Genomic DNA, 8,351 nt, shown 5'->3' with positions numbered 1-8,351 from the left:
CAGTGTACTCAACATGAAAGTTGTTTTTTTACTTCATGCAGCCAAGTTTTGATTGAATACAAGTGTGATTACTTTGTTGCTCTTATTGCAAAGCAAGTAGTCATTCGGCTTCTGGGGAAATTCAACCTCTGTTTGCTGCAGTCTGTGTCAATGTGGGAATTTCCAAGGATTAAAAAAGGGAATGAATTAAAAAGCCTTTCTTGGACGATTACATTTTAATCCTTTAAAAAGCTGTCCACCCGCCATGCTTTTTCTGTTTTTTAGATCCACTTTTGAATATTACAGCAGTCCTTCAGTGAGAGTCAGTGGGAGCCCAGAGAAAATTCAGCATTTCAAGAAGAACGAGAAGCAAACATGTGACCTCAATGAGGTTTAAATGTGCAGCCAACAATAACATCAGGCCTGACAATCTTTGACAAAGACTTCTTTGGCGAGCACAATAGACATAAATAAAATGGAGAAACATTAAAGCAAGTGAAAGATGAAAATCTGTACTAAAGTTAATGTTAGCTTAAAGCAAAATATACCCATTATTATTATAGTTATGTCTTACTTTGTGCAAATTATGATGTTAAAATTCAGTCTGGTATCTAAAAAAAAGTTTTTTAAAAACACAAATCATGTCATTTAATATAGGATAAGCTCACACGTCAAAATTTGAATATAAAGGATCATGAGACCTGCAGACCATAACCTGACAGGACAGAGAGCAAACCGGTTTCATTCAGTCTTGGTCGATTATACACTGTCTTCACAACACATACAACTCAACACTTCTTCTTTTACTGCTCCCTTAAGGTGTGACCACAGCAGATCATCTGTCTCCATCTCACCCTATCCACAGCATCTTCTTCTGTCAAACCAATATCTTACTTCACTATAAACATGAATCTTCTCTGTGGTCTTTCTCATCTCCTCCTGCCTGGTTGCTCTATATATTAGGCATCCTTTGTTCTTTATATCCTCTTCTTCTCGTCTGTCCTCACACCAACTCTGGAGCATGACAGCCCTCACCTCCATTACTTTGAGTAATATAACTGGATCTTTTTCACTGTGTATTATTTGACTAAGATTTTGGCTTGCTGTGTGACACAGACCATCCAAGAACTTTGGCTTCAGTTTTGATGAGTGAAATTCTATTGCTTTGTTAGTCTGGTACCAAGCTTTTTAGCATTGCACCAATATGATATATGGATGCAGCTTGCTAACCAAGCTAGCTAGTATTAGCTGAGAAGTAAGCCCGCTACCCTTTCGTAGTAATGTAGAATTTGACTTCAAAACACGAACAGTGAAGCTTTAAAATGCAGAATCTAAGACTGGACTTGGGTAATAGCTAGTTAGCCTTTTCACACTGCTGCACTTATTTAACACATCCTTTTTTATGAGGCATCTCATGTTACATCGTGCCATGTTGCTCCCGAGTTCTCCATATTGGATGTGCTACACTGGTTGCTAGGGAAACATCTGTATTACTCAAGTGATTGGCAGTGATTCCTGAAAGTTTCCAGATCTCACTGCGTACAACTGGTTACAAAGAAGATGATGTGCCAAAAGCCTGCCAGATTGCCACAGTTGCCAGTTTTTCATGTTTGTCATGTTTGCCAGATGGTTGTGGACCGGGTCTAGGCTTGCGTGACCTGAGCCTTATTCACTTGATCCTACATTGTTACCAGGATTGTTACATGCCCAAAATGGTGGAAAAGTATATATAAAACCTCAACAGACTGCTAAACTACTCAGAGTGTATCTTACCTCTTGTCCTATAACAGCAAGCCCCCTCCTCAACCCTGAATTGGTCAAGTGGTTAAGACAATGCATGGTTGGACAAATTACCCTCTTCTTGAAATTTAGAAGCATCTTGTGTATTTTTCTAATAGTGGAAAATGTCAAGGTAGCTACTTTCCCCATGCTTTCTGCACAGATAATAACTGCTTGTCTCTACAACTGAGCCGGTAACGTCTCTCTTTCTTTAAGTTTCATTTTTCAGGCCTGCAAATAAAGTTCACACCATCAGTATAGCTTAGCCCAGCCTTATTCAGACCTGAAGGATTTTTTTTTTCTTTGCTTATTTTGGATTCATTACAAGATCTGCCTTTTACTCTTCTATCTCATTCATAAGGACAGACAAAACTTAAAGCGCTCCCAGTTTTTTTGCTTTTTCTTTTCTTTTCTCTTCAGAGGTTGGAAAAAAAAACATGTGCCAAGCATAACATGAATGCTGGGAAATACCTCTCTGATACAAGGGAGGACAATCTGTCATCCAACATGGTGACTTAGAGCGAGCGTGAGGGACTTTCTGTGGCTTGCCTGCACATGTAGCCAGTAACTAAAAGTCTCACTCCCATCTTTCTGAATAACTAAGAAATCACAGTTTAATTTATTGTGTGTTACGGCCTTGTTCTGCCAGAACTCCCACTGTGCAGGGCATTGAAACCATAATATTAGCTCTACAATCACATGATAGACTGAGCATACTGAAAACCACTGTCTGCAGATTGACCACTCTTCCCTCCCTTTCCTGCCACTTCTGATCTCTTTTTGTGTTTTGCCACAGAATCACCAAAATAACCCTCTTGGCTCCGTGAAAATGCACCGACCTAAACGGCTGCTACGCCCTCCAAAAAAGATGGGAAAATTCAGACGGCTTTTGCTGGCTAATGGCTCTGGTTACTTGGCCTGCAGCGAAGTTAGCGAGGTCTCTCAAGGCTACATCAACAGGAAATTTCATTAATCCAGAGCTGGGATGAAGTAGTTCACCCCCTTCTTTATTTAAGGCTTTGCCAGACTTTCAGCGGACCACCTCGGCTGTCCTGTAGAGAAGAACAGGAGTGGGACGCCTCAGGGCTGACTAAACCTTCCCCTCCATGTGCTCCCTAATTGGTTTAATGACTGTAATTATCTGCTGGGGTGCATGTTGTGCCGGGGACGATTAATGGCCTCCAAAACATATGCAGACAGGCGGAAATTAAGAGAGGGGGGCACTGAGACAAAGAATAGCTGTGCAGAAGAAAAGAGCCATAAAGCTGCAGAGGGAGACACGTCCTGCTGGTTAAGAGAAACAGAACAATGACACAGCACTTTGAGCTTTTTTCCTTTTCTCTGTGGGACTTTATTGGTTGAAATCTTCTACTAAGTTAAAAAAAATCTTAATGAGATGTAATCTGAGACACATATGGACATATAAAACATATGCCACCCATACAGTTAAAAGGTAAAAATTAACCTTAATGATGTGTTAGAAAACATCTGTATATGAACAACCACGTATATATTAAAAAAAGAGTTAGGTTGCAGTACCACAAATGCCCTGTAGGTGCTCTCTTTAAGAGATTTTCCTCATAAGCGAGTTAAAAGAATTGGTATACAACATTTCTCTTGTTTACTATCACTGGGGAGACTGACTGAGTAAATGCACATTTCTGGAGTTACAAATAGCAACACATGATAAAACTGAAAAGGACCTATTTTCTCTAATGGTTGAAACAGGAACTGACTGACTCTAATGGTGGATGCAACACCTAGAGGGAGATTTAAAAAGCTTCATTATGACATAGAGGATGCAGGTGATTTCCTGAGGTGCTGGAAGAGGCCTGTAGCTGAAGTTGTGTAGGTGCGAGACAGTGAGCAGACACACAAGAAGTGAATATCAAAAGAAACTTAAAACCCAAAGAGAGGAGCCTGGGAGGAAATGAGTTCCACTACACTACAGCAGATAATGTGACACCGTGTGGGTGGAAGAGCCAGTTTTGATATACAGCAGGCTGGTAATTAGTTGATGCCAGCCATGTGTGCCGGTAAAGGACCTGGCAGGTACTGGTGAGTATAGTCACGCCGCCAGAAGTCCAGACAACCAAAGGTACGCAGAGCAAGAGAAAGACAAGAGACAGAAAGCAAAGAAACCAACAGGTCAGCGCTGGAGGCATGAGGGGGGTTGTGATGTTTTTCAGTTAATCAATAAACTGTTTGATGTGAAATATTTGTGCAATATCTTCAAAATTATAATCAGGTTGTTCCAAAAACTCCCTGAAAAGCCTTCAGTTGATCCAAAACGCTGCAGTGAGAGACTACAAAGAGAGAGCATCCTGGCTTCTCTTCACTGGCTTCCTGTTAAATTCAGAATTCAATTTAAAATCCTTCTCCTCACACATAAGGTCTCGAATAATCAGGCCTTCCCCGAGCCTGATTCTGCTGGAGATATCTTCCTGTTAAAGGGGAATTTTTCCCTCCGACCATCGCCAAGCGCTTGCTCACAGGGGGTCGTCTGATTGTTGGGGTTTTATAAAGCGCCTTGGGGCAGCTGTTGTTGTGATTTGATGCTATGTAAATAAAATTATATTGAATTAAACTAAAAAAAAAAAAGATTCCCGTCAAAATTACTTGCACATTTGTTCAGCCGTTAAAAAAATTCTTGTTTTAGTTTGTATGTTATGAAAAAGCAGTAAATCTTCCCATGTTAGAATAATGAGGGAACGCTCAGCTAACGATTAGTCGACTGTGAGAATATTTAGATAGATTCACTGTTGATGTCTGGGGCTGATCTTGGGAATTATTGTTCCATTAAGAAACTTATAGCACAGCTGACCACTGTTTATAGCACACAGCAAGTATGTGACCTGTAGAAATGGAGTGTTTGTTTCCAGCTGTTTAATATTATTTTCATACCTAAATTCTTGTATGTAATGGCTACATGTTTATGCTGCATCCCATTATCTGTGTCTGGCTGTATTTGGACCTTCCCGTATTTGTTTTTAGCTCTGTGTATGCTAAGAACCACGGACCGCCCGAGTCAAATTCCCTGTGTCAACATACTTGGCCGGCAGTTCACTTGGCTGTTTTAGGCGCATGTCTCCTTACGCGACAGGTGTCTCAGCCTATCAGAGCGGTCGCCACTCAACCCATTCGACTGGTCTGCCCATGTTTACTTCTCTTTAATCAAATCTGGATTTTTCTGGCTCCAGAATCATAAAGCACTACCAGCGAAGCGTAAACTCTAATCTAGTCTATGAAAAGAACCATTCAGGATCCTGTAGATCACATTTCAGACATGTTTTTGTAAAATGTATTACCTTGTAAGTAAAAATTAGACTCAGCCATAAGACAATATATTCCACATGCACAACTGCACGTATTTGGTCTCTGTTGATTTTGCTGGCATTGTACTGTGCAGTGATTCAGTCAAATCACAAATGACTTTTCTCCTTTAATGCACGCCGAGAGCCTTTAACCATAAACTGGACTGCCTTAATCCATTCTCACAGTTGACATCTGTTTTGAATGAAAGCACATGTTTAAATCTGTCACATGTGTAGTTAGACAGTGACAAAAACTCATCTTAAAATTTGAAACCATGTCTGCACCTATACAAAGAAAGTTTTTCCTGTATTAATGGGACGTTGTCGCCTTATTTACTGTCTAGCTTTTGGTTTTATTTACTGTGTTAATTACAAAACCTTCTTGTATACTGCAGCAGCCAGAAAAGCAGCATCATGATGTGTACCAGAGGTGGGCCAAAGAGCTCTCTTTAAGAGAGTATTGATACCAGCGTTGGTATTGGTATCAGATCGATACTCGTTCAGTAGGATCGATACTTGGATTCTGTCCTCTAAGTTCAGTATATGGCAAACTGAATTGTGTTAAATAAGTTTTTCTCTTTTTTTTAAAGTGAAAAAATATATATCTAACATGCACTATGAACACGTTTCATTTTAACTATAGCTTTCAGCAGAAGTTGACCCAAAGTGCTTTAGGGAATATATAAAAAGCTGAAAAGTGGGTTTTGTTGTACTAACTAGCTATGGAAAGTAAAACATTTAGATTTTATGATTTAGTTTATAGATTTAATGGTCATTAAAATGTGTTCCAAGATTGCAAACTGATGATGATTTCTGTCATAAGTCATAACACACTGCTCTCCTCTGCTTAAGCTCTCTTCATAGGCTGAAAGTATCGGTGTCGCCAATATTAGCCCGGCATTTACAAATTTGCAGTATTGCAGAGCACTAATGTGTTCATGGCCCTTCTTTGTGTGTGTGTGTGTGTGTGTGTGCGTGCACGCTCACTCTAAGTGAATGACATCAGCACAGTGATTATCGCAAATGTGCAGTGACTTTAGGGTCGTCGTTTCAAAATATACAAGGAGCCTGTGGAAAGACGAGGCCAGCGGCAGCAGCATGTGTTACTGTTCTCCACTCGCCCCCTCATGTCCCCTGCGCTAACATCAAACAGATCCCAGCAGTGCGGTTTGGGAAACGCTTGATGCCGGTAATAATTATTTGCTCCTCAGCTACTATCCTATTAAACAAGTTCATTAAATCGTTTAATTCCAGCAGCTTAGTTTGTTTTCACGTGGATTAAACCTGGAGAGGAGCTTTGGCAGTGTTCAAAGAGCAACGTTGGATCAGGACATGTAAGATGTTCTAGTTGAGAATGCGGTGAAAATGGGAAAATTGAGGGGCTCGGAGGAGAGTTAGCTTAGCAGAATAATCTGCAAAAGCCTGGAGTGCTGCTGAGAGGAACAGCAGCGGAAAGACGCAGGAAGACCAATATAGACAGAAATTGGAGCGTGTGTTTTCTGGTCAGGAACCCGATGCTAAAATTAGCAGGGATGTAAATTCCTGAGCGTTGCCGGTTTTCAGATCCACGCGTGACACTGAGAGTTGCCAGAAAAACAACACAAACAAACAACAGCAACAAAAAGTAAAGGAAGGGCGGCGGTATAGGAAGAGGTCATACATGAAAAAGTGCCTGGGTAATGTTTTCCGCCTTCCTTACTTCTTTTTATTTCTTTTTAAATTGACCTTCGCCCCGAGAACAAAGACATCTAACAAGCCACAAGAAGGAGGGAAAAACTCTGAAAGCGAAAGCCACGGCCCCCACGCACAACAGTCCTCAGGGGGAGGCTCGGGCCCTGGACGCCAAGCCTTCAACATAATCACCACACATGCTATTGTGGCCTGCAGTAAAGCTCTGGTATGGCTCAAATCTGCAGCTAACCCTTTCCACCCCCACTCTCACCACCAGGCCTCTCTGTCCCACCTCCTGCTCTTTGTCTGTCTCTCCATGCATCCCTGTCATTTACAGTCCTAATGACAAGACGCAAACTTCCACACATTCAACCCTCGGCGAGCGAGGATAATCGAATTACAGCCGACGACAGGGACGTAAACCGAACTCAACTTGGTGGATTTGCATAAATCCAAACAGTACAATCAGCAGTTAAACTGTGTGGCTCTGCTCTTCTTTTTCCATAGCGGCTGGAAGGGAGAGAGACAGAGAGAGAGAGAGGGGAAAAAAATCCACCTCGCTGTGAAACACTAAAGCCATGGACGGAAAATAGTGGAATACTTTCTCAGTTTACAGTCGCCACATAAAGCCAAGACTATTTCTAGGCGTCCTATTGGTTTAACAGAGGCAAGAACACGCAGCCAGCTGGAAGTCAAGGACAAAGACTCGTGAGGGACTTAGCGGCAGATCCAAGTTCCCATGCTCCGGCCCTGTAGGGTCTTTTTCTTGCTACTTCACTGACCTGCAGATTAATTCAATATCTAAATATTGACATTCCTCCTTGTAGTGTGTGGCTCTTATCTGAAGAGTGCATTTAAGTCCCCCCCCCCTCTTTACATCAGTAAATCAAAGCTGATAAATTTTCAAAATGTGGGCGGCAAGGTTAGAGTGAGTCAGATAAGGCGCAGTGGATCAGTCAAGGTGAAGTGAAAAGTATGGGGCATGTCTAGACTTGCTGGATTCTTGGGCTTGTGCACGGTTACATTTTATTGGTAATTTCTGTCCTCAGCAGGTGTGTGAATGTAAAAGAAACTGATACAACATTCTCCTGTTTCAACACCAATATTTCTATTTCCCATGAAGGTCACATAGAAAGGAGCTCCAAATATAAAACGGCCTTGATGTCTTTTTCAGTGATCCAGTGATTTTATTTATAAGTTTGCTGGGCCGGTCGTCATTCACGGTTCAAATGTGGACTGACACACAGCAGACTCTGAGGCCTGAGACGGTCCCGTGTAAAAAATAAATAAGGAAAAAGAAAAAAGGAGAAATTATAACCCTATCGTTTACATGAACGGACCAGCAAAAGAAAAAAAAAACTGAACCTGGCTCAGTGCACTGCGCTGATCAGTTACATTTATGCAAACCCACATTCCTGCTGGAAGAAATGCCTTATTCATTCTGATGACTAAAAGAAAAGCTCAGATGTTAACATACATGACTTTATTTTATAAAATCCTGTCCCACAGCCTTAGAAATAGCTGATCTGTAGTTAGTGCGTTCTTATTTTCAGGGCAGAGGTGAAAATTACAGTATTAGAAATCATGCTGGGACTTTTTTTGCATAGT

This window comes from Copadichromis virginalis, linkage group LG20 (assembly GCF_057382275.1).
Source record: "Copadichromis virginalis isolate Kocher_CV1m ecotype Utaka linkage group LG20, C_Virginalis_male_GT1.1, whole genome shotgun sequence".
NCBI classification, from domain to species: domain Eukaryota; kingdom Metazoa; phylum Chordata; class Actinopteri; order Cichliformes; family Cichlidae; genus Copadichromis; species Copadichromis virginalis.
Note: the sequence above shows the minus strand (reverse complement) of the source record.